General features: G+C 38.7%; 1 protein-coding gene across 1 annotated transcript in view; it reads left to right on the top strand.

Moving 5' to 3' along the window:
* Positions 1 to 10,271: 10,271 nt before the first annotated feature.
* The window catches only part of RORA (RAR-related orphan receptor A), a 217,196-nt gene continuing 199,879 nt past the window's right edge, over positions 10,272 to 27,588 (top strand). Inside the window, exon 1 of the mRNA XM_014944530.1 lies at positions 10,272 to 10,303. The gene's annotated coding sequence lies outside the window, so the exon portion shown is untranslated. The remainder of the gene's footprint in view (positions 10,304 to 27,588) is intronic.

A 27,588-nucleotide genomic window follows, 5' to 3' on the forward strand; every position in this document is an offset into this window, starting at 1 on the left:
AAACAAAGAAACAAAGAAACTTGCAGCTGACATTCTGATGTTCGAGAAGTAACTGGCATAGCAGCTGATAGATTTTTCCCGCAACTGTATAGAGGTTACTGGCCACAGATGTTTGGATATTGATGGCATGATTAATGGATCCTGTCCGTCATTAAACCTTGGATGGGGTTAATAGTATTACAAAGGAAAAAAAAATTACATGTTCTAATGTAGTAATTCTGTTAGTAATTAGATAGGAATTAAGTTGTTAAATGGTTATTAAAATTTTGTAGAAATACCTGCCAGCTCTAGCATCATGTATGGGGAATCAGGCCTCCAGTACTGTAAGGAATAATTTGTGATCTCCTGCATATATATCATCTCAGTCCCAATTTAGTAACTTCCCTTACTCAATTTAGTAAGCTTCCTTACAGTACTACGCACCACTTTAGTGTTCTCTCGAGGCCTTTTTGGATGTGACAGCCATACAAAATGCAGGTTCTAAGAACAGAGAGGGTTTCCTTCCTGCTCAGAGGAAGGTCTGCCTTCTTCAGACTGCACAAAATTGAAATACGAGTGGAAACACAAGAGATAAAATCTATAGGGCAATTTAATGGTAAGTGCTGACTTCAAGCAGCATCAACATTATCACTGAGAGCTGAAGGATGGTCTCCAGAAAATCTTCCAACCTGCTGTTATAAATTCACTTTAATGAACAGCAAACAAAAGGTTGGAAAAGATGGTTGTGACTGATTGCTGACAAAGTTGTGGTGTACTGCAGCTGGCAAGGCTCCTGCTGGCAAAAAGCATAATATGTATTGCTACAGGTCATCTAATGGTAAATGAACACTTACTGCCTCTGTGGCAAGTGGATTGATTATTGCGTCCACCTCCAAATGGGTCTGGCTTTGTTTTACAAGTAAATGTATTTGCCCCTGCTGTGTTGAAGTCAGAAGATGAGTTCAAATACACAGAGCTCAAAGCAAAGATGATAGTGATGTGTACAGGAGCTAGTTTCAGCTTTTACAAAAATACCTGTCGTCTGTATAAATAACTCTGTAAATGTACAGGGGTTTTTTTTGGCAAATGTGACTTCATATTTCACAGGTCAACATACCTACAATGTTATTCTAAGGTAACAGACAGTATTTGATTGCCAGGTACTGACTTCACATAATAACCTGTGGTCTGATAAAAAGGTCTCTGTTGGTAAATACTATTTAGCTTTGTTAGTACTCTTGAGAAAATGCCAGGTGCAAGACAGCCCATTTAAAAAGTTTTTCCGTTTATAGCCTGGGGTGCAGATCTTGTCTTAACTAAAATGCCATATCCTTTGCCGAAAATGGGAATTTGACTATTTCCTCAAGAATATTTACTGCTGTGCAACCAGGAAGGAAGGATGCTGTCATCTGAGCAGGATGGCCAGGACATTTCTGGGGTGTGGGAGAGATGGGTGTCCTTAAATCAGCACAAGCCTCTCAGTCCCATTTCGGGGAGATCCCATTTGAAAAAATGGTTAATCATTCACTGGGCCAAATACATGTGGTGATTGACTCTCTAGCTTTTAGCCATTAGAGAACTCATTTAGGATGCAGGATGGTGAAGTTCCAGTCCTAGTTCTGCCTGATTCAGCACCCTTGTCTCAGATAACCGCTTAAGCTACTAGACCGTTAATTGTTTCAAGATAGTGCTTTTGCAAAATTCTAAAGGCTTTCATCTTTCTTCCAGTACAGAATGGAAAGTATTTTCCAACTCTTTATGAAATACAGTTCTTGTTTTCCTGCCAGCCACAACTGTAACTTCTGGCAAGAGTCAGTTTGGACTCCAGTCAGCACCACCATCAGGGAAAACAGACAAGTGGCCTAAAGCTAGTTCTGCCACCCACCTCCGGAGCTGTGTCAAGCATGCTGAGACCTAAGCCCTGCCTGTGTTGTGCATGTGCTCCCCTTAATTATGTTTGACAAGGGGCTGAGAGATACCATGTTTTGATGGAAAGGATTTTCTTAGATTTATTTTTTTTTTCCAGTTCAAGGCATTCATACGTATCTTCCACATGTTTATTCATGTGCGTGTATACATACACTTAATACGTATCCTGCAAATTCAGATACGTTTGCAGAGACTGAATCTTTGAGCTGCCTGCAATGAGGGATTTTTTTAATATTTTTTTTCCTTTCTTTAGAATTCTTTGCTTGGGATCTTCCATCATGTTCTAATATGCTAACATGCAGCATTATTTGCCATGTGCAAGTGTTGCTTGGCCAGTGCTTGGTGAAAACAGCCCTGAATTATCAGGGGCTTATAAGCAGCTGATGCCCTTGCAGTGTCACTAGAAAGCAATTTTTGCCCCAGAAACTCTGTTTGCCAAATGATTTTTAAATTGTGTTAGGTAAGAACTACAAGCTACATCCAAACATCTTATATTGAATTGCTTTAAAAAGTATTCCTAATGCGGAACAATTGCTGTAGGAAACTGGTAGCAAATGATGCAAGGGAATGGAGACTGGAACAGAGCAGGGCAACCTTTAGAACAAAGCAAAACAAAACAAATGCTTGCCTACATCTGTGTCAGTGGGAGGCCACTGTGACCCTACAGCAGTTAATTTGTTTAGCATGTTGCTGCTGTTATGCTAATGAGGTATTTCTTGAACCAAGAGACTGTCAGTTCCAAGTTTCAAAACTCCTTTCTTTAAACAACAACCACAAAAAAAGACAGATGAAAGTTTCTTGAAAGTGGACAGTTCTAGGTTGCCTGTGTCTTTTTCTGTGCTTGGCTTTTGCAGCCACTACAAAGTCCATCATCTTTTTGTATGAAAAACACTGTTGTAGCACTAGGTCAACCTCAAAGGCACAAAATTAACAGAACTGTATTAAATAATAAGGTTTTCAATGCTTAAAAGAAATTGAAAATTTTGATGAGGAAGGGCCTCTGCTTGTGAGCTGTGTGCTCTAAAAGGACCCTTCAGAGAGGTCAAAGAATGAGGGGAATGATGGCGCCCAATGACTTCTTAAACCAGTAGGGCAACAGGTTACATTGAAGTCCTAAACTGATTCCTGGTGTTAGCGTGGCTTTCAGGATTGGGGGAGATACCAATTGTGATTTGCTCTAAAAGCAGAAGAGCAGGATGATACTTGAGTATGTATAGAACAGACTCGGTGTTTACTAGTTATGAATAGTCAGCATTCTGTGCACATAGAAACTGTAATTTTTAACTCACTTTTGAGTTTTAACAGGTACGGAAGTAAATTATTCTGAGAAATTGATAAAATCTGTGTGATCCATCCTTAGCAATTCAGTTTCCAAAGACCAAATAATTAGCTCTGTGCTCAGAAATAATCTCAAGACATACAATGACTGTCAAGCTTGCCTTAAGTAGCTTCTTTCTCCTTGGCAAAACATTATCTGGTCAGTCCAACGACCATGGAATAAAATGCTTTGTTCTTATTATTTCTTTTCAGCAAATAATTCTTTTATATCAGGGCGATTTTTTGGTTTGTTGTATTGATGTTTTACTGTTGAGCTTTCTGCTTCTCCTTCTGTATCACACTTAGAAAACTGGCAGGCTCGTATCACCCTAATATGACAGTTTGGAGGGGGTTTTTGTATTACTACTGTAAAATGGAATTACTTTCAAACTACCCTCAGTGCCGGTGTTGCTAGAATTGGGCTAGTTTGCATTCAGAATGTCAAACTATAGTTGTTGGCAATGATAAATCTTCATGACTGGTTCAGGCCGTTATAGGCAGCGTACCCTCGTGCAGACATCACATTCAGGTGCAGTCTGAATTTGCCCTCATTTTTGCATGCTGAAAACTTCCAGTTTGGGTCTGTGAGTTTCTGTTTTGGGCCTGTAAATGTTGCACTTTGTGTTTGTCAAGAAAGACACTAATCTACAGTTATGCTTTGATGGGTAATGACGCAATGGTGAAAATCTGAAAATTGGGAGCAATGTAATTGTTTTAGCTTGTTACCCCAGCATAGCCTCTATCTGCTTTCTGAATCTTGCTGTTTTAGAGAATCTCCTCTTACTCAGTGTACTATCTTAGACTGCTGCCTCATGAATTCAAAAATGGTTTTAGTAGCTTCATATCCAGTTGGGCTTTGTAAGAACAGCCTTTGAGCTGGTGAATCTTAATTTATGTAAATGGCTTGGCCATGAGAAATATTCCCTCCATAAAATGTACTAGCAGCCGTCAGTTGCCCTACCTATTGGAGGCAAGTGTGAGGTGAAAATGAAGCTAAGTAAGACTGCAGTAGCAGTAATTACCTAGGTGCTTGTTTAACCATGCAGCAAGTAATGAAGTCAGGGACTGTAATGTCACATCAACTACATTACCTCATTTTCTTCTCTTGCAGACACAGGGAGGTTAAAAATAATGAGCCTGTCTGCCTCTCCCCATACCCCTGAGCACATTGAATCACAAGCACCTTCTTTCTAAAACAAATTTATTTCTTGCTGCCTCCTTCCCAACAAAGACTTGCCTGTGATGAATACCAGACTTCACAGCATATTTGTCAAAGTGGTGCACCTGTGAGGGTTCCAGCACAAGATAAATTTTGGCAGGCCGAGGGAGTAGAGGGAGGTACTGGGCGAGGAATAAATCTTTGTGTGTTACGCCAGACTGCGAATGAGCATTCTCCTCCTAAGAATCGCCCCTCTGACAAGTTATGATAAATTACACTCTTTGTTGACACCTTCATCGTGTTATTTATGGCTCATTAATTGAACCGAAAAGGAGACTTGTAGCACAGCAGGGGCATTGTACAATGCTTTTTCCAGTAGGTTGGAACTCAAACCAAAGAACAAAAAAGGGGTAGAAAAAGGTAAAGTAATATATGCATGTGTGTACTTCTCACTGGAAAGAACTAGCTGCTGTGAGACACCAGTCCAGAATTGTAGCAAGGGCTCTCAGTCCTCTCAGAAGCATTCATTTTGGTCATCCTTGACATCCCAGTAGGAGTATTTATGTTTATCTTATGCTTTCATCTTTAATTCTTGTATCTGTGCTGCTCTGTGCCTTACTAAAGTGTGGGATTATCAATCCCGTATGAAGGCAAGCATCCAGCCTGTCCTTCTGGATTTGACCATCCCTCACTTCCCTGACAGCAGTCTGTCCTCCTCTTTCCCGGTACCTATTGCCCAGAGTGAGATTCTGACATGATAGTGGGCAAAAAAGAAGGATGCTGATGTGATGCTGAAGAAGCAGAACACTTCTGTACAAACACAAAATGCTACTCTTTTGGGGCAATATATGCCTAATTGAGAGATGCACCCATTTGGGGAACCTTTGTGGATCCTAGCTCTCTGCCACTGCTACAGGCTAGGTCTTTTGACCAAACATCCTATTGTGGCAGTATGGGCGGCATTTTCTCTGAGAAGTAGCATAAACAGGAAAGGGAGAGGTACAGGATCTGAGCGGGTGGCTGTCTCCACTTGTTATGCAAGAGGTGTCCGCAGGAAACGTAGCTGAAAGTCATTGTGGGGGATGATAAAAGAAAGAACAGAATCTTCAGAGGATAAATACTGAGGCAGATGAACTTGCTTTTATGAAGAATTGTAGATTTGATGCTGAGCTGCTTAATATCTGAAATTGTTCTAACAAGCTATGTGCTGAAAGGAAATAAAATAAACTGACTGTTGAGAGTATTTCTCAAGCGTGAGTACTTTGAGAGAGGAGTATCTGCAAAGTCTTGCCAGGAAAGGAGCATGTTTTCTTATCAAAGGATTCTGAGATAATTGTTCAGCTCCTTGTGAGGATTTCAGATGGTATTTTCCAGCATTTCTATAGCAGTATGAGCAGCATTACTCAGGCGCTTGCTGTTTGGGCTCCTCTCTTCCAAAGGAGCCAGGCCCTTCTGTAGTGACAAGCTTGGGAGTTTCTTAAATCAGTCAGTGAGTGACAGGTCTTTGGTAGTATGGGCTACAAGAGGGAGTAGTCGGGCTGGGTGTCAAGAGATCTGAGTTTCACTCTGACATAACTGCTTAATCAGCTTTGTAGGCACAATCAAACTTGTTGAACTTTACGGCTTCAATGTGTCTCTTCTTTTCAGGTGTGAAATAAAGCTTTACTTTTCCCTTAGCTAGAGATTGGTGGTTCTGCAGGGACAGAATTTAATCGGGTAACAGTGACCATGAAAATGAATTCCTCTTCTGACAGCTTTCCAGCCTTCCAAGTGGAATACAGGTGCAGTTTCTTTATGTTCCCCTTCAAGGTGGAACATAATAGGAATACCCCTATTCCCTGGGTATAGGGGTGGCCTCTCCTTCTGTCAGTGGGGGAGACACTGCACTTTTCCAAACTCTCGGTAGGTGATACACAGTTCCTACGTGTGGAGCTCCTCACTGCTGCTCCTTGGATGGCTCGTTACATCCCTGAATTGAGAAGTGGCCTTTGTGACTGAAATGATGATACAAGCCTCTGTCATTTCTTTTGTAACTGCTATGCTTTTAATTTTAAGACTGCAAACTGAACAAGACTCGTGAACCTCCTCTGAATGCAGATTGTTGTGCAGGGAGGTGTAGGTTTGGCCTGGGGGCACAGCGAGGGCGCGGGGGCTGTCGGGCGGCAGCCTGTGCTGTTTACAGGAGGGCAAGTTTTGCAACCACAGGTGTTGGTTGGGAGGCTTTGCCGTAACACACGGGCGCTGTAGCTCTGCACGGTCGGGTGACGTGACTCACCAAAGGGTGCTGTAACCTTAAGAGCTTGCATGGAAACATGATGGCGAATCATAGAGGTGCAAGGCCCCAAGCCCCATTCCCCTCCAGCCCTCCCCTTCCCTCTGGAGCCTGTTCTTCTCTCAAAGGCTGCACGGTTCCCTGTGCTGTTCGCGAGAACAGCGTCGCCATTGCCCCCATTGGTTTTGCTTTCGTCTCTCCTGTTTATACGTGACGTTAATAAAAGAGTTAATGCAGTGTAGTAGCGCTGTGAGCATGGGGGCAGTGGGAATACTCTGTATTTATAGCGTTGCTTTCAGTTATCTCCCAGGGAGTTTTTGCCTGCATAGAGTGGAAAAAGTCTAAAAGCAAAAGCCTGCTGTAGGTGGGGGGAGGCCATGCCCGCCTCCCTCGCAGGGCCCTGCATCTCTGAGGGCCTGGGAGAGGGCCTCAGAGGAAAAGGGAAATGGCTGCTGGTTGCCATGGCTGCGGCCTTCCCGCCATGGGGAGCGGCAGCCAATCACTGCCCTGCCCTGTCCTGCCCGCAGGGGCGCTGAGGCGAGGCCCTGAGGGGGCAGGCGGCCATGACAGGTGCTCCCAGAGGCATGGCCCTGTCCTGCTCGTGGGGGCTTGCTGTCCTCTGTGGAGCCCCTTTGGCTTCCCCACACCAACTGCTGCGTGGCCGGGAAATGGCAGTGCCTGTGGTGCAGCTTCTCCGAGTCGTTAATTCCTGTCTGCCTGCATTCGATGCTGTTGTTTCATTTCCTTGTAGGTTTTCAATTCCTTTCTATTCAGATTTATGTAAAAACAATGCAATTGGGGCTGTAATCATAACAACGATGAACTTACAGAGTTTTTTATTGTTGTTTTTGATCTAGAGAATAGGGATATTAGGAGTAAGGGAGACTAGGACACAAAATATAAGGCCCTTTGCTCTGTTTTGCCCAACCCCGTGGTAAGTGGCAGTCTCTGTTTGTTACTTTTTTGTGTCTAATGTCTCAGTTAGGAAATTCCATGCCACCAATAAGGATGCAATAGCCAGCAGAGCACCTGGACCAAGTTGGTTTCATTTTATCAGTTGGTGGCTTCCCAGGGTCTTTCCCTCACACCACTTCCCAAACCACTCCACAGCAGGTGAAAACCCTGAGGGAAAACCTGCCCCCACCAATTGGGTTTGCCACCTTCTGGAGCAGTAGTTCCACTCTGGATAGGTTTAATGTTTAAAAATTGAAGAATGTTTTTACATTCTGTTCTGAGCTGAAATGCAATCTGGAGGCCTGGTAAACTGGTTGCTCAAGGATATGTCCTGCCACCTTCTTGCTCACTCTCCCTCTTTTCTTCTTCCTTTATGCAGTAACTTAAATATGAGTGTTGCCTATAGGCCTTTTTCTGTCCTTCACACCCTAGGTTGTATTGCCAAGATACTAGCAACTACTTCTGGAGCCAGGAAGTGGAACCTTGCAGGTTGAGTGTGAGCAAGGAGAAGGAAACCACATAGGTAGGAAAAGTCTAAGAGAAATAAAGCAAGTAGGGAAAAAAAGTTTTGCTGCAGGCAACTTTTAACCGTCAGTTTTGAAACCAGCTGTAACTATCATCCAGTTCTACTGAACTAGGACAGAACTACCTCCAGCACAGCATCCTTCACCCCTATCTCCACCCTTTGATTGGAAGCTCACTGCTTAGCAAGATCTCTTTTGTCAATTTGTAATTGTGTCCTTCCTGTAGCATTTTCTTCCCAGCCAATTGGCTTCCTTTTTCAGTTACAAGGGCATGTGATTTATTTTGTTTATAGTACCAAGCAAATTGAGCATTACGATATTTTTCAAAGTCTTCACTGACAAATAATCTTTCCCACTTCCTAATTTTTGATTAAAAACTACTTGTAATAATGCGGGCCACATTAGTAGTACAAGAAACAGATCCATGGATGAGGCACTTTGACTGAAGTAGCTTTGAGAAGCTACTGCTTCCTCATCGCTCCCTCAGTCTTTGCTGGCTGTCAGTTTTTCAGGACTTTCACTAAGTGCACTTAATGAATTTTGGCTCACAGGCTGCAACCACTGGTGTATATTTGCAGTATATCATATTACGTATGGTAGAATACCTGTATGTGATGAGGAGCTGGAGGAGAAATAGTTCAATACTGCATTCACGTTCATTTATGCTAACTTTTTTTCTTCATTTTTGATGGGAATGAAAGTTCACACGTGGTATCTTATCTCTGTCTCTAATAGGCATAATCTGAAAATACTTTTTCACTATTTGTCATGAATTTTCTTGTTCAGTCTTTCAGTGCCTTGAGACAGTTATAAACTTTCCCATTTTTTATTTTTATTGATCATATAATTGGGATGCTTGAATTGATACTGTGCATATTTGCATGTGCCCGTTGGTTCATTTCCAGATGTTGATACAAAGGCTTAACCATCACAGCATGCGAAGACAGCACCATCTCTTGGGCTTCAAATACTGTAACCATGTGAGTAGGCTTGTTTGAATTAATTCTCTCAAATGAGACCATGAACTGTGAACTAAAGATAACTCAGGAAAAAGAGTTTACAGAATTTACATAGCCTAACATTCCTGGGCCACTTTTAAATAGATGAGGCAGATACAGCTAGTGACATGTTCACAGTCTCAAATATTGAAGCTGCTTTTTTCCACAGTCTTACACAGCTACGGCTGCGTTCCTGCGTCTGTGACACAGGCAGAAATGATGTACTGTCTAGTAATGAATATACCAGAAAGAAGGGTAATAGCATTGGTGTCTCTCCTCACATTGAACAATTAAGGTTTAAAATAAAAATAAAATACTTTTTTACCCACCAAAATTCTTTGATGGAGAGGTAACATTTGAAAAATTGTGTCCTCCTTGATAACAAGTAGAAGTGGGCAGAAACAACAACTGTAATCAACTCATGGGAGGTGAGTGCCACCCACAGCAAAAAATGTTGGCTTCAGTCTCCCGGCTTTCTTCGCTTTTGTTCTTTCTCGATTACAAAGCTAAAGGAGGAGGGAAAAACAACCTCCAAGTTAGCCTTACATAATACTTTGTTTTGCAAGGGTTCTACTAATCATGTCAATACTGAGCCTCTAGTTTTTGGTAATTACATTGGAAATGCCCAGTTTGTACATGGTAATTCCAACTATAATTACCATGAAATTATATAACTACAAATTACCCTGTCATGTGGATGGCCTAAATTAGCATGTGCAGTACCTGCTCTGTGATAACAAATTAGAATTACATGGTTGGTTAACTAGCAGTAATATGAGATTTTTGAAGTGGCCAACCAAGCTGGCTAGTTATGTGGGGAGAAAGTGTGGGGTGTTTTTTTCCTGGTGCTTGGTTTAGATTTTCAAATAATAGATTATTTCTTTCTTGATACTTCCTTATAGGAATGAAAAATTCTGACTTGGGGTTTGTTTTTAATGGACATTTATATTGTATCAAATCATTTGCTTGGTCACTGCCAGCTGCTTTGTTTGTTCGCCTGGGTGCCTGCTACTGCTTGTGGGACGTTGCCTGTGTGATTCATTTTTTTATTTAGTGATTTTTAACGGAACATGTTAGAAAAAGATTGCTTTGCTTTTTTTATCAGAGAGCATTTTGTCCATTTGCAGCAAGAAAAGTTGATGGAGAAAAGAGCTGGAGAGATTATATGCAGGTACAACCATTTTTCTATTAGTTTTTTATCTAAGGAAGGAAAAAATCATGTCTGAAAGTCATATACATCACAAAACAAGGCTGTTCACTGTGTCAGAATCCATTTTCAAAACATCCATACAGTAATTCTTTCTTACAGACAAAACGGAAATAATATTGACCTTTCTCAGTTGCATTTAATCTCTAAAGTGACGTGATAGGGAAGAAAGGCACACCTGAAAACCAGAACTGGTAATACTTGGTCATTTGAAAGTCTAGCTAATCTAGAACTGCAGCACTTCAAAAGGCAGTTTAACTATGAGAGTGGACTCAGGCTTCATGTAAGGAGGAAGGCTGATGTTGCTAATAGTCTGTTTTATCATGAGAGCAGAGGTGCAACCTTGACAAATACAGAACTGGTGATACGTAGTTTTCTACTCCAGGAGTGACGGGGTGCACTTTTTGTAGTCGTACAGAAACAAGATGGTACATGGCTTCTGCATCTCAGTAGACAAAGTATGGAGGAGAGAGGCGAGAGAACAAAACCTCCAGGTTAGCGTGGAACTCTCGGTAGGGGGAAATCAGATGGAAAATCCCAATCCCGTGTGCGTTTTTGCTACACGTGCGTGGTGTTGTCACTAGAGCCCACCAGGTGGCAGTATGAAGAAGTTGTAGTTACACGCTAGGCCGTTTGTTTTGGAGCTGCGTTTGGGGGGTGATTTGCCATGGGAAAAAAAAAAAGAATTGCTGCAATCAGAATATGTTGAACATGGATTTTATTATATGACTGGACCTGGTTTTGAAACTGGTGTGTGAAAAGAAATAATTAATCTCTCTAATACGCTTGTTCGGGTTTTATTTCATTGTTCTTAATCTCAGAGTATATACTGATCTGACCATGGAAAGACTCTCACTGAGGACCTAAAGTTCTCTTATTGAAGCTTAGAACTTCCTCCTACTCCAGTGATAATTGAATCTCCATGCAATGGTCCTGACAACTGTTCTTTTCCATCTGCAGGAGTCACCACAGAGAAATGTGTAGCTGAGAATAAAACGTTTGTTGCTTTTCACCCTAAGCCGTACTACTTGTAAAAATTAAGCATTCTCCAGTTGACTTTAAATTAATATTCATGCCTTGATTTTTGGTTTCTTTGGTCTACCCCTAAATAAATTAGGTAGCCACCTACATGAGAGGGAAAAATCTCAAAGAGGTTTACAACCTCAGCTCTTTGTTCTTATCTAAGTTTTTCTTCTATGTTTCTAGACAAATATCTTCCTTATCTAGCGTCCTCTCTTCTGAGGGATACATGTTTATAGAAGCAAGTAGTTCCAATTAAAGTTTGCCTTGCTTACACACAGTTGCAACTCCATGACTTCAACTCACAATGATTTATTTCTCGGAGACTCATTTGTTAGTCAGTAGCAGTGACAGACAAAAACTAGCAGTAACAGGGTTAACCAGTATCCCCACGGATTAGTAATGGGCCTCCACTGATCTTTGGAAATGGTTGTCTTTGCTCTCCAAATCCAGAGTTTGATAGACATTCCTTTGAGTTGGTGTTTCAATTACTTATGCACTGTTCTTTTTGTTTCAAGTGGACATGAATTGTGCTATATGCAAACATTTGTCTGTGTTAAAAAACAGTAACTCAAGAATTCTTAGCCTGGAAATGGTTCAGTTATTTCTTTTCTTGTTTGTTGTCTGCCCTCTCCTTTTCTCTTAGCTAAATCCACCATGTCTTTTTTTCCCCTGATAGCTAAGACCACCATCTCTTTTTTGTCTGTCATTCAATTAAATACTGTGCAAATCAGGAGGAAGTCTTCAGAGATTTATGCTGAGAATATGTTGTAAACAAATATCCTTTAAGGTGTGAATAAACATGACGATTAGGTATGTTCCAGGTTGCATAGGGACTCTGGCTAGCATGCAGTGTTTAAGAGCATGAATAATTGTAAAGTTCTCAATTCTCAAATTCACCTTTTTTCTCTTCTTTGTATCATCTCTAAAGAATCCATCTTTCAGAAGATGCTGACTGGGAACTTACTAGCAGAGCAGTTTCTCATGACTGTTTTTTGGTAACTGGAACATCTCGGAAAGCTTCTGTGAGAGTTTGTGGTAATTTTGGTTGCAGTAAATGAACATAATTCAACAACAAGCCTGTTTTTTCAGCTGGCTGGGTCCTTTAACTCTCAATAAGGTGAAGGATTGAATTTAGGTATTTTAATTATTTTTTTAAATTCCATTAATAAAAAATACATTATTTTGTAGATTATTTAAGTTATCAGAAAAATGTTTTCAGATAGTTTTATAGCAGAGAACGTGTTTGCCTAAGCTATACTCAAAGCTGTTAAGATATGCGGTAAAAAGGTACTTGATTAATGGGGTTTTAATCTGGGAGAGGGTGGTATTTTTTTATCACTTGCCAGTTTATTTTGAATTTTTTCATACAAAAATAACTTAATTGAGATATCTGCTGATGTGATGTGTTTATGCAAAAGGCACAAGAATTTTTCTTCTACAAAACCATTTGCGTTCCTCTTACAAATGAAAGACCTCTGTGCAGATGTATCTTTGTTCACTGAATATGTTTTTAGGACACGTGATCTTAGTCATATTTGGTCAAACTCAGACTTTGCTATTAGTGCTCCTGAAATCAAGCAAAGTCCTACTGAGAGAACCACGTTATTTGTTTAAGACTACAAGATTTTGTGTGATCATCATCTGAAGAAGGTTTTTGAACTCTCTGTTCAGTCTTTGTTACTCTTTCAAGCTGGTAGCGCAGAGTTTCCCCTCCACAAAGGTAATATTCTAATATCTGGGCGTATGTCATATTTATGCTTCTTCCACCACGCAACTGTGTAAATAACTACAGAACATCCATGGTTTAATAGTCCTGAAATAAGCTGAGGGCATAAAACGTATTTCCCACTGATGTAGCACTTTCCCATCCCAGATGTAGTCAACATGGTCTAGTAGTTCTTTCTATAACTTTAGTGCATCAACAATCACATTAACACAAATAATTTTACTCTTATTTAAATTTTCTTCTTCTTATTGTGAGTCTAATTAACACCAAAGCTAGAAAGTTACCTGGACCATTTGAAATTTAGTAAACCAAGGTAATAAAATCATTGGTTAAATAAATACACAGGGAACCTAGGAAACGAGAACAGAAACAGATGCAATGATACTTCAGCACGCTTCCAGTTGATGTCTATGAGAGAACTGATTCTGACCGGCCTCCTGTGAAATGGGATGGTTTGTCTGATGGAAGTATTTGTGTTCCTTAACAATTTTGCACTGTATGCTATGCCAAAACCATGAATCACTCACTTATTTTCATGCTGGATGAGATAACTGTAAACAGCAAGTAACTGGCTTTTTTATTCACTTGGCAAATTGGTATAGAGTCTGAAGGTTGCTGTCTGACAGAACTCTTGTAAACAGCTTAAAAAATAGCAAAATCCATTTAAGTGTCACAGGCAGAGTAACTGGTATCTGGTAATACTTGTGTTGTTTCTACAGTACCGATACTTTTCATGCTCCTCTTCTGTTGTTCTTTGAGGCTGACAGTGGTACTCTGTATTAATTCTTCTAATAGTTATTTTTTTCTGGTTGGCTCTGTGACTATCATTTTGATATTCCACTGTGTTTTCAAAAGCTGGTGAAAGTTAAGAATGTCTACAGATACCAGCCATTTGCTATTGCTTTAGCATGGTATATCTGTGGTGTGAGGGCTGGCGTGACTAGGTTCATAGCCTCAATAGATAGTAAGTAATGCTTTTCTGAGCTGAGAAGCTTTATAAATGCACTCAAGAGTTCTTGCTCAGTATATTACCTTGTTGTTTCAGAACTCACTAATGATGCGGAAAGTTTCAAGGATTTTATCGAGATTCTTCTCAATGAAAGACATGAGGATTCTTGAAATTATTTTAAATTCTTAGTTTCTTATGATGTGGCTTCACTTTGAATTTTTCTGCATTCTTAATTGGGTTCTTTTCTAATCCCCATTGTATCTATGCACATGATTCTCTGCTGATCACTGCTTGCAACCAGATCTAACTACATCTAGTGGTACCCTGAGGTAGTCTGCTGGTTCAGTTAGAGAAGAAATGCCACTTCTATTCTGATGAGTAACTAGATCACTTCTCAAAAAGCGTGCAGCCTATGTCGTATACGAACATTGCCTAAGCTAGGGAGAAAGAGTCAGAATGGCCTCTGCTTACTGTAACACTGAGATGTACTCCTGGAAGTCATAGCATGACAAAAGGCTTGGCAGCTCCTGTAGGGAGACACAGGAACCTGAGGGAGTTTTCTGAGGTGACTACTGTACCTAATCCAAGGTAGCTCTGTGCTTAGGGAAAGATAATCATCTGAGCTAAGTCTATAATGAAAGTATGCTTTAGAGAGGCTGGAAACTGAATAGCTGCCTACTGATGAAAACAGGATTGTACACATTTAAAGCTTGACTGTGCTTCACTAACTCACTATGTATCACAAGATGTTTCATTTAAAAACTGGGACAGTGGGTTTTTTCTCTTCAGAGTCTGTGTCAGGGAAGACATAATTATTAATGCTTCAGAAAATTATTTATTAAATGTTCTGAAATGTATGTTAACTTAGTGATGAATCAGAAAAATATCTGAAGTTCATGATTTATTCTGCAGACTTAGAATCAGCTTATAGCCTTACATGAAGGAGGATTCTCTGTTGGTTTTGTGTTTTTAAGGTAGTTTTAGAATAACCAAGGAATTGTCGCTGTTTCAAGGAATGCTAATGAGTCTTTTACAGTTCAGATAAGTCAACCATCCAGTTGCCTTTAGGGCTGTGTGCTGCCTTGGCAAGCGTGCAAGATGAGATTTTTAAGTATATGATATTTTGAAGTATCATCTCCAGGAATCATGCGCTTCAGAAGAACTTCTGAACCTAAAGTGAGGCAACTGATATGGTTTCTCAATTAAGTATTTTAACAGCAGAGATTTTAAAAAGAAAATGTCTGAACAGTTAGAACTTGGGACTTCTAACTGGCTAGAATGTATGTTGTCAACATCTTTAACCGGTAATGTAAGCAATTTAAGTTGATTTCCCTTAGAGATGCCTGAAGAAAAACACATCTCAGTATGGAGCAGCGTACGACACTTCAAATGTATGATATGAATGGAAGTAGCTAGGGAATGTGCAGTGCTTCTAGTGAGGTCCCTTGGAGGCTTGGCATTCAGCTCTACAATTAGAACAAAACTATAATGTTGTAGGTGACAATTTTGTTTTCCTGTTGATTACTTTTGAATAGAAAATAACTCATCAGCTTAGAATTTACTAGTTCATTTTGTTGCATCTATTGGAAAATTCTAAGGAAGTTAAGGATTACAGCTGTAGAATTTAGGCAGCAAAAAGAACTAGCTTTTAACAGTATGTATTGATTATGTTTTGGTTTTTTTTTCAAAAACTCAGTTGATTTATTAATGAATAATGCATCATAAAACACTTCATAAGAGCAGATATATAAATGGAACAGCTCATGCAAAATCTTTACAACTTGCATTAGAATAAATGCTTAGGCAGTGATACAAAAAGTTCTTTAAAATATGCGGAGTAAGGCAGTAACTTGTGCAAATTCTTCCAATTTCTGATTTCTCTTTTCCAGTAGGTGTTCAAGCGTATGGGTTGGTGGATCAGCCAAGATCCTAAAGAGGTGTCTGTTCCCATTTTAGAGACTCCATAAAATTACTGCAAATGCCATTTCTTCTGGTAGCTGTGTTAGCCTATATGTAGATTTTTATATGTGCAATCTGTCAGACAGGAGGAATAGGTTTATGTGGTAGCAACATGTTTCTGATTGTATCATGCCTATGTAATAGTGACACGGACCATTTGAAAACTCTTGTTTTGCTGACAGAGTCTCTTGTCAGTCAGTAACCAGTTGAGCTTGTCTTCCCAAGATCTCCAGAAGCAAGGTTTTATTCAAGGGAGAGCATATATGTTTTGTGTTTGTATAAGCTGCGGAAAAAACAAAGTCAAAAAGTCTAAAGCTTTGAATTCAGTTTTTCCTATTAACCAGATTTTGGTATTGTATGCATCAGTATTTGTATGTGATCAAAGAATGTCTTTCACATGGTTCATCTGTTCCAGAATTGCTAAGCAAGCCAGGTAGTCACCAGTGCTGAACTTGGTGACCTGTTCAGGATCAGCCCACAGATTTTCTTATTAATAACTAAAAGAAATCGCAAGAGGTTGCTTTTTTTAAAAAATTGGTATGTTTATAACTTATTTTTATTTCTATATTGAGCTCTAGATTTGAAAGGTTCTGCATTGTAGTTTTGATTTTTTTGGAGTGTTCTAAATGTTAATGATAAAAGTAGAATTCATGAGAAGTTTAGGGCAAAAACCAGCATAAAGTTAATGTTCAGATCATGGATTCAGTCAGCTAAATCTACTACACTCATGCGTTTGCTGAATTTGCTGAATCAGGGCATGATAGCATCTACAAGTTAATGTTTTTTACAAGTAGCTGAAGGTTGGTACAAAACCAAATGGATAACCCAAGTAGTTCCATAGCTATTTCATATTATATGCTGCTTTACAAGTAAGTGATACTGTGCAACAATGCTCTGGTAGGCTGGCTGCCTGCAGTGGATGGAGACTTTCCATGTATAATAGCTAGATGTGATTTTCCTTTCTAGCTAGGAAATACTGCCAATTCTGTGGTAAAGAAAAGGCTCCAGTTCAGTGAACAGCCACTTTTTTTTTTCCTTAATGGCCCACTTGTGACATAGGAACAAAACCATTGTTTGTTTTTAGCTTACACCAACTATTCATTAATAGTTGTGGTGGTACATAATTTGCCAACCTAAAGCTTTTATATATTCAGTTCTGGAAAGCAATTGTTGTGATGAAAAGAAAATTGAGTGTTGGAAACTGTTTGGACAGTATTTGAAAAACATAAACATTGGCAAATAAGTGGGTCCATTCATAAGCTAAACATGTAAGTGATTTTCTGTCTTGCTATTGATTAGTGCTAAGGGCATACAATCCAGAAAAGCTTTGTAAATTTCAATCAGAAAAGTGTTTGGGAAAAGCATGCTTATTGTTTCAGTCCAGGAGGTGAATGTGATCGTGCTGGCACGTACCACTGGTCCATTCTCAGTGTATGGAGCAAATCCTGTATTGTTTTTAGTGCTTATCGATTGCAGTTATTTACTTCACAGCAGTTCAGAGTAAGATAGATGCTGCATTCTGTTACTGATGTAAGCTCAAGTGACAAGTCAAAATAAAAGACTTGTCCAAATTACTTTAAGACAAGAAACGTGATGGCTCTTCATTGACAGCATGTTAAATATTAATTTCTCAAACTGTGAGTTTGAAAGGCTTTGACATGTGTCACGATTCTGACTATTTAAAACCACAAAATTTGTCTTCCGCAAAATTTCTCATAGACTGAAAAAGCAAATGGTGATTTGTATAGCAAGCAAGTAAGACTCTGTAGTCTGTCTGTATTTAAAAAAAAAAATAATTTGAAATCTAACTCTCAGTGTTTTCTCCAGATGCAGTGTGGGCTATTATTTGAAAATATGTAGCTAGCTCAAAGCTTGTTAATTGTCTTTCATTCATGCTAGGCAAAACTTCCTAAAGGTACTGTCCCAGCCAATAATAATAATAGTGAAATCAGGAAGGGATCGATGTTGTTGCTTCAAGAGTTGCTAAATGATGTATTTGCTATGAAAAGTGGAGCTTGTATGAAAACAAAAGGGAAGAAATAGAATCTGTGCTTCTGAAGAAGGCAGCACTATTCATATAACCCTTCTGAGAGGAAGGAAAGTATATTTTCTAAGATCTTCTGATACTAAAACCCTTTTACTGCTGTTGAGAAAAATCTCTCTGACAGAGGATTTCACTTCTGCTAATCCTTAAGGGACTTGTTTTGACAGAGTCTTTATAGAAGCTTTTCTCTAACTTTTGATTCATTGTAAAAGAGCAATTACTGATTTGTCCTCAAGCACCTTTTTGATATATGTTTGTTAATGAAGTTCATGTACGTACAGGAATGGGATAAAAAAGCCAGTCAGAATTGTTTACTGTGAAAAAGCAGGAAGATTTGGATTTTCCTGGATCTCCAGTTCTCTTTCTAGCCCACAGGGTACTAAGAGTCTGGATTTCATTTAGTGTGTTATATGGGCTGCTCAGCAGTTTATGGAAATGGATCCTGGTTTCTCTTTACAGTGGACTGTGTATTTTTGTTTCCCTTTCTAAGCATGAAGACATTTCCTTATGTTCCGAGTAACACCCACTATTAGATTTCAATCAATTCTCTGGTAATTTCACAGGTAACCAGAAAGCCCTGGGTTTACAGCTTTCTTGAAGTGCCTTTGTGTTGTTTGTTCCTTTTTTATGAATAACTCAAATATCCAACTTTATGTCCCTTTTCAAAAGCGAAGATAGTACTGAGAATCCAGAGAACAGCTCAGCTCTTTCTGTTTTCCCAGTTCTTATCTTACAGGCTCTCTGGCTGCGCTCGTGTGCTCAGCTTAGAGAGTAATCTAGGAAAATAGGGCTGTGTTACCCACACTGTCTGGGGCTAATAAAAAGGTGTCATGCTGTTTAGCTAAAAAGATTCTAGATCACATTCACATGATTTCCCATCATTCTCCTGCCAAACTGTCTTGTCCCTGATCTAGAGGAGCTGTCTATGTAGTTGACACTGTAGTTAATTCATCTGTTGGCTTTGCTTCAGAAAGCAAGTATGGCTGTTAACCAATGTTAATATTAATAGAGTAATTTTTTTTCTCCTAATCTGAATAAAAACAAGAATTATAGGGTGTATCGGAGTGATATGAGAATTATCTTTAAAAGGCAAGTCTGTCCTCTAAACCTCTTTAATTTATTCTGACTATTTTTTTAAAAAAATATTTTCCGTAATTCTAATAAACATACTTAGTCTAAATCAACACAGCTTGTGCTCGCTGCACAGACTAGCCAAACCATTTCAGTGGCAAATCACACTACTTCTGTCAAACACAATAATGTGATGTTTGTATCCTGGAGCATTGTGTAATTTTTGCCATAATAGTAGAGACATGCTGAAGACGTGCATACCTCTCTCTAATTAAGTTCCTCTATAGTTTAAGGGGAAAAAAATACCCAATTTGGGGTGAATAGCCCTAAGTAGCCCAAATCTCCCTCACAACTTGGATTTGTCAGTGACCCAACAGATGGTCACTGTAACAAATACTGTCCTGTTCGAATTTCAGGTCTGGAGAGCAAATAGTTCCGTTTCTTTTGGCAAAGAATGTGCTTAAATTTGCAACAAAATATGGTAATTTATTTATAATTAAGGATAATGTCGTTGATAAAGACTTCCTGACATAGCGATCTAAGGCCAAAGAATCAATAAAAGGACTATTCTGGCCTTTGTTACCATTGCTTTTATTCTTCCCTGACTTTCTGCTTTTGGAGAAATGGTAGTTTCTGTTACTTAGAGTAACAGACCTTACAGGAAGCAGCTTGCAGAGCTCATTCTGATAAAGTTGTCTAGAAATCTTTTGAGGAAATGAGCTTCTGGTAAAATACCAGGTATTTCTCATTTCTGGCAGTTCTGGAAACATTCTGAAAAAAGCTGTTCCCGAAGTAGTATGGGAAATTACTGTGGCGGAGCTGGAACCCAGACATGCAAATACTTACTTTTGAGTAAAAAGTGTAACAGTAACTATGAAGAAAAACCTGGCAGTTTAGAATCTTCTGGAAGGATTCTCTAATTCTTTTGAGGGAGTTGTTAATGTCAAAGGGAGAGGGAGTAGTCGTCTCTATTTTTCTTTCTAGACATAATTGTTTTTAAAAGGAAGAAAGCTACCTTCATACAAAGGCCTGTTAACAGTGCCCATGAGTGGATTTAGTGGAAAAGAGCTAGAACATCGTACACGTTCTGTATGAGTTGCACAGTGACTTCATAGAGAGACGGGTGGTAAGAGCTTGCTCTGTTAGCGCTGCTTTCTTTATCTACCATTTTTGAAAAAGTAGTTGCTCAATGGAAAAGATGAGAAGAAATACATAGCCTTTCTGTAGTGGATAAAGTCTATCATTTTAGGAATAAAGCAGGGCCCCAGTTCCACAAAGTATGGCCTATACTGTCTCTCAACTCCACTTGACAAGAATTAGGATGAAATGTACAAAGACCTGCAGATGTGTTACCAGCTGTTTCTGTAAAATAAGCTGTGATGTGAATAATGTAGTAGACTCTAGCTTAGCCATGGTAACTTCCAGTGATACTAATTAATCTTGACCCATTTGTTTTCATTTTACACAGAAGTCACATATGGTTGTCTAATATCTTAAAGAAGGAAAAGGTGAAGGGAATGAAGCCTACCTTTGTCTGTTTATATTGGTAAAATGTGAAATCATGTTTTTAAATTGGGGGAAAACTGTGCAAATTTGTGAGGAAAAAAGGTCTGACATATTATGGCCTCTGCAAACAGAGCTGTGCAGAGAACACCAGCGAGCTGGTTGCAGCATCAGAGCTGGAATGTATCAATTCCTTGTGTGGTCAAGATGGAATTAAAGGGAACGTTATAAATGCATGTAACTGAGAGCTGTAATTGATGATCATGAGCGTTGGCTTACCACTCACAGTATCCTTGCAAGGAAACAATGGAATATGGTTTTGCTTCACGTTGCTCCAAATTATGTGAGATTCATCTGTCTTGGAGTCTAGTTTAGTCTGAATGCTTGATTTCTGTACTCTTGATTCTACCCCTCAAACTCATTTTGCTACACTAACACAGGACATTGGGATATAGAGCAAATCTCTGCCAGTTTTAGATTATGATGGGTGCTTTATTTCTTTTACAATAACCCAAAATCTATCTTCACATTCAAAGCCCTTTATATTGTGTATAGTTCTTTCATTATAAATTTGTAGTACAGTGGTTCTGAAAGTCAGTCTCTCTGACTTCCCCTCTCCCCACCCTGGGTACTAATTGCCACCTCTGTGCCATTATTACAGATCTTTTTCAATAATAAAAAACAAATCAGAACAGGCATTTCTTGAGTGTTTTAACAATTGCCTGATAGTCGAGCCACCCATGTTGAACAGATTATTTGCTTTCATACTGGGTTTCATGCTCAGCCAAAGTTCGCAATAACCTAGCTTTCAGGCTTTTCAGTTGTATTTTTTAAAATTAATTTTCCTTCTGTGTATGAGACAAATTCCTTGTAGATGTGTCCAATGGTTAGTGAGACCATTAGAGTCTAACTGTAAGTTATTTTCCAGTATAGTGCTGTCCCAAGATTGAAACCCGACTTTCTGATTCCGCGGGTTGGTCTGCATAACCTCTTTGCCCTTCCGAGAGTAAAGGGATCCTCAGGGGTTGAGAGAGCTGTGTACAGCCTTGCCTTACCTTCTCCTCGCCATGAGAGTCAGCTCCATGGGTCTACAGCTGTTTGCTCCCTTCCTCCCCTCCCAGTGCTGGGCTTCTCTAGTGCCTGGTTATGGTCAGACACTTGATCCTGAACTGTGTGAAGAACTGGATGAGAAAACGAACCTTTGATCTGTGATTTGTTGGACTTTAACATAATGTTAATTTCACTTCAATGCATAAAGCATCTTTTCCATATCCTTCCTTTTTTCTGAGTGCCTTTGCTTTTGGTGTTTGTGGTGTTCAGCAGGCTTTGGATGAGGGGCTTGCTCCTTCTTACCCTTGTTATTAATGAAATTGCGTATCCTGAGAGAGTTATGATGTAGTCAGGTTTGCGCTTGAACGTCTCCCACACTGCAAATAAATGGTTTGTCACCAAGTCACAGTTGGTCGCAGCATAATGGTGAGAAACAGTGCAAGTCTTGAGGATTCTGATGACATTTCTAGTACTATAATTGATTCAAAGCAGACTTTTGGTCAGTTACTTAATGAATATTCACTAGCAGATCCGAGTTTAACTGACTTAATGTCTTTCAAAGTACTACTTCTTATTGTTATTGCTACTATATGCTGATTTCAGGTAAATGTGAAGCCTAAAAATGCACTCATCATTTTTAATGCTTCCCACAGTATGATATGTCTATACTTTTCCGTGTATTTCCACTGTATTTTTTCTGAAGAAGACCATTTTTCCATGGGAAGAAACAAACAAAAACACTGACATGTTTGCTGCATCAAGTACTCTTGATTTATTATATTCAGGCATGGAATAAAGTTCTACATATATTCACAACTTTTAAATCCATCGCTCAAGTCATGATGTATTTCATGATGTAAGAAAAAATAATCAGACTCAAAATGAAAAATTAAATAGCAATAAATGAAGGATTCATGCTTTTTTAGCTCTCTGTGCTATAAATAAAAAAAATGCAAGGAATCAATTCCTCAAAGTTAGACAGTACAAGTGTCTGTATAATTTTATAGTATTCTAACCTTAATTAGAGGTTTCATAGAGCCATTATTAAACATTGTGGAAAATAATTTTTTCTGATTAATAGATTTGATTAGGCCTATTTTCATTGTTCTTTGGAAGAAAAACAGAGAGCATTTTAAGTGGACTTGAGATTTGGTTGTCTGACAGATGTTATAGTTTCAAGTCTATTGACAGCTAATTCTGTTAGGTTCAGTAGTACTAATGATACAAAATCTGGTGATTTAGGTGTGGTTTTTTTCTAAGCAGTACTTAATATCAAAAGTGGAGATGTGTTAATGTGCAATCTGAGTAGCACATGAAGACAAGATTCTGCAAATGTTCTGTTCAATGGGTCAGTGTGCATTTGAAAACCTGAACGTGAGAGTAAATGTCTTCTGTTCACATATGCCTAAGATCTGCTGAAAGACTGAGCTTTCAGCGAGGTCATTCCACGTGCTTTGTGCACACCCAGCTCAGATGGCTGGCTACGTGAAAAGGAACGGCCGAGTTCAAATTCTTTACTCATCAACATACATGTGGCCACATACGAAAGCTGTTTATGTGAGCGGTAGTGAGGAACTGACTGGATGGGCCATGTATAGTCTTGATTTCAAGTAATTTGTGCCCTTTTTGCTTTTGATCCCTTTCTGTTTCTTGTTCCCACTGCTCTGCTCTGTTGAGAATGCTTAATGGCACCGTTCAGTTCACAGAGGTCTGCCCTGTCTGTGGCTCTTTTCAGATTGCCTGAATTTCTCCGTCATGCCATCATCTGTTTAATCTACCAATATACTCTTTATCTTTCATCTTCTCAGTTACAGCTTTTCACTGTGTAATTTAAATCTAAAACCTTTTAGTATTTTCTCTTACCTGAATAAGACCGTTGTTATAAATTTACTGTACTACAGCCCTACAGTAATAATGATATTATATACAGGACGTATATTACATATATATATTGCATACAGGATAACTATTAAAAGCACAACAAAACCTTTTTGCATATCATAATTTTAATCTACACCTAAGAGTAGTTTGGGAGATTACTGAAGAGCACGAAGCTTTATGCAGGTAGTTGACACACACTGCAATTTCTGTTACAAGCAGGATAACTTGGCATTCATCAAGTGGGTACTTAAAAGCAGCGGGAAGCTGTGAAGACTGCTAAAACCAAAGACTTTAAACTGTCAAAGGTTTGATTAGCCTAAGAAGAAAGCCAGTGGTTTTGTATCATAGAATTCTTCAAAATACTGAAATTCTCAACTGAAGAGAATTCTGTAGGTTCTTTTTGAAGAATTCCTTTGGGAAGTAAAGCTTGTTTTCTATTCCCTGTATTGGCCATGTGAAAATGGTAAGATTCTGTTACTCAAATAGTAATTATTTTTGAGCCGTCTCTTAAAACTATTTTCAGGGGACATCATGAAATTTAATTTTTTAACATAAGGTACAGAGTATTGGACTCATTTACATGCATCCTGTTTGGTCTTAGTTTGGTCTTACCTACAACTGCCTCAGCAAAGATCACTCCCACTGATGAATGACTTGAGACAAGAGATCCTTGAAGGCAGTTTTTTCCAGCTTGCCCTGTGGAATTTTGGGTTAGTCAAACTTCATTAAAAAATCCTTGTGTTCCAGCAAATAATTCCCTCTCACCATATAGCCAAGAAATGTAAAGTTTGTATCTCTAGATTCGGCTTTAAGAAATTTTTCTTGTCTCTTAAATAGTTGGGCCAATGGCAGGTGATTACATGTGGTGGTGTTAAAGAGCAAGGGAAAGAACAGTATTTAGGGTACTGCAAAAATAATGCACTCCTCTTTTAATTTCCTAGCTCCCCATGCCCCTCAGAATGAAGGAAAGGCAATCTATTAATCTGGTGTTGATGATCGTGCACTTGAAGGACCATGATATGAAACACAGAAGATAAGCCTAAGAATTTAGAGAGACCCATTTTGTGGGTTAAGAGGATTGATGTGTAAGTTGAGCTGTATTGGAGGTACATATTTCACACCAAGTGTAAAGTGAAATGCTGAGAGTATTCTAAGCTTATGCGTTGCTCAGACATTTCTCTGATTAACTTGCTTCAGTATTAAATTATTGTGACCTCATATTAAGAAATTATTTCTCATACTGAAAAAGATGCCCTTGCCAGAAATGAGAGCTATCAGGCATCACTAGAGAAAGTGCAGATATTTGGGATGACGTAGTTTAAGCATCAAAACTTGCTTAGACACCTGCAGCATTAAACAACTCACTGTAATTGAGGGAAAACTTGTGTTCTTCTTAGTGTTTGATACAAAAGAAGTTCCCGTTTAGAGACAGATTAACAAGAATATGAAAGTTTGTTTTGAATAGCTGGTTTAGTTCATATCACATTATTCAGTATCAAGACTTCTGGCTGGATGTTACTTGGTGCATCAGTTCATGCATCAAAATATATAAGAATTAGACAGAATTATGAATAATTTTGTCGAAGGATTCCTTCAAATGGTCCTCTGTTTTCAAAATTGAGCAGACCGACTTCATTGCTAATCTTATTGCTCCTTTCTTTGCCCTACTCATTCAGAAGTTCCCTTACCCTGACTGGAGCAAAGCAAGAAACAAGTGACTATTGCTGTCTTTACGGTGATTGCCTATAAAGTCATAATGATGAATTTTTAAAATGTCTTCTTTCATATAATATGCCTTTCTACATGTGTCTATATGCTTCTGTAAACTCATTGCTAGAGGCTCAGGTGTTTATTGTTTCAGCAGAATCACTGTAGGATACCAGTGTGTCAAGAAAGCATCTTCTTTTATTCATTTAAGAAGAAATATTTGATTCTCTTTATGTTTTGAGAGGGCCTCAAATATCCAGTCATCAAGGGTAAAATGAACAAACATTACTGTCTTGGGAATTAAAAGAAACAAAAGGAGAACTATGATTTAGCTAATTATTCTATGCCATTCATAGCTTCTATTGGAAATAACAAAAGCTTTCCTTAGTCTCTAATGGAACAGATAATTAGTTCATCTTGTAGATGTAAGGTTACATGGAATCAAGGCAAAAGCACTGGAGACAAACTGTGTTACATTTGTTTAGAGGTCAATTCTCAATTTACTAGCAATTACTTTCTGGTTCATTGAGTCAGTCCATAAACTATTAATTACACTGGACATAGGAAGGCTGATAACATTGGACAGAGAGTGTTATTGGGCCCTGTTGGGGAAGTACTGGTAGTTAGGGGGAAAGGCTTTAGTGACAGAATACACTGTAGGTTTGTATCTCTTGCAACATTTTCTTTTTTTACCTTGTTCTGCCTAAGAATTGTATCTGGGTGAAAAAAAGGTGGAGGACTTGAAAAATGTCTTTGGGAAGTGTAGTTGATAAATGGTATTGTGCATAGTTTGGATGCCTGTGCTCTCTTAAAGAAAGTAGTGTTCATAAGGCATTTAATATATCATGTAGATCCAACCTTCAAGTACCATGGACTTTGTATTGTGAAGTGAATAATAGCTACAGCTTGCTGGGGCAGCAGTTCAGTGCAGGTCATGTATTTAGAGCACACTGCACTTGAGAGCTGAACTCAAAAGCTTAGCAGCAGACTTCCTGAAATCTGCTTGAGTGGCCTTGAACAATATTGAATCAAAACTCAGAGTTCTTACTTTCAAAAAACTTTTTTTACTCTACACTTCTGAAAATAGAATGGAGCCAAAATTGTCAAGGTATTTATTGAATTGCCAAACATCCCAAATTGTTCCATCCCTACAAGTTACTGTTCCTGGCAGCATCATTATAAGGATAGTCAGTGTTCCAGCAGCTAAGGTATTGTATCTTATGTTTTCTACAAAAATAATTCAAAACATACATCTACATGGGAATAGTTGCTGATGTAGGTAAATTATTAGCAGTTCTACCCATGGAACATTAGAGGTCTGGAACTGCCCCATGGCTCTTTATCCATTTGTTCTATTTGCGAATATCAGTTTATGGTAACATCCCAGTCATTCTAGCTTTGCTTTGGTTAATATAACTTGAATTGCAGGAAATGACTGCTCCTACAGAGTTAATTTGACGGTAAATGTCTAGTCTTGTATTTTTTTTTCTTATAGTTTCAAGATTGAAATGAGTGTCTACATGCTTATTTCCCTTGTCTAATCTCGTAATTACCTTGGTCTAATTTTGAAGGTGGCCAGGTGTAGTGGGAGAAAAGAAAATTTCAGAGTGTATTTTGCTAGTTCTGAGGACAGCGCTACTGTTTTGATTTTTAAAAAACTGTAGGACATAGTGTCTGCTAATAGATCTGTATGACTGCCCTTAGTTTTTACAATGTAATGTTATTTGGGAGCAATAAAGTTTAGTTAGTGAAGTGACTAATTTAACAAAGCAGAAATGTTGTGTTCTAGTTTAAGCTCCTGGTCACATAGTTGTGCCTGCTTTTTTGTGATGGTAGCCCTGAAAGTTAGGAACAGAAAACAAGAAAACCCAAACAAAACCTAGTAGTAGTCAAGCTTGCTTTGTCAATATCATATAATTTATGTACTTCAAATACTAACAAGAAATAAGTTACCTTGATAATATAGTGTTCTCTGTCTCAGTGTTCTAGTACACTTAATCACTTCTAAGGGCTGAAGGCTGCATCTAGGTAGATTTTATAAGAAAAGGTAATTTCATAGCTCAGAGTAAAAATGTGTTTCTCCCCACATGTAATTTCATGGTAGCTCAGAGTAAAAATGTGTTTCTCCCCACATAACTAAGGAACACTTTTCTATAGGATAAAAAGAATTCTATTACTTGAAAAAGTTATTAACCAAAAAAAGGAGTAAATCTATGTTCACTGAATGTTTGAAATGTACTTTGAAAATTAGTCTGGAAAGTGTCCTTGAGTAACTTAGTAATTAACAAGTTTGGACAAAGAAGTGACAATGTATGGCAAATGGGGTATAATTTTAT

Source organism: Calidris pugnax, unplaced genomic scaffold (genome assembly GCF_001431845.1).
Source record: "Calidris pugnax isolate Ruff unplaced genomic scaffold, ASM143184v1 scaffold70, whole genome shotgun sequence".
In the NCBI taxonomy this organism is placed as follows: domain Eukaryota; kingdom Metazoa; phylum Chordata; class Aves; order Charadriiformes; family Scolopacidae; genus Calidris; species Calidris pugnax.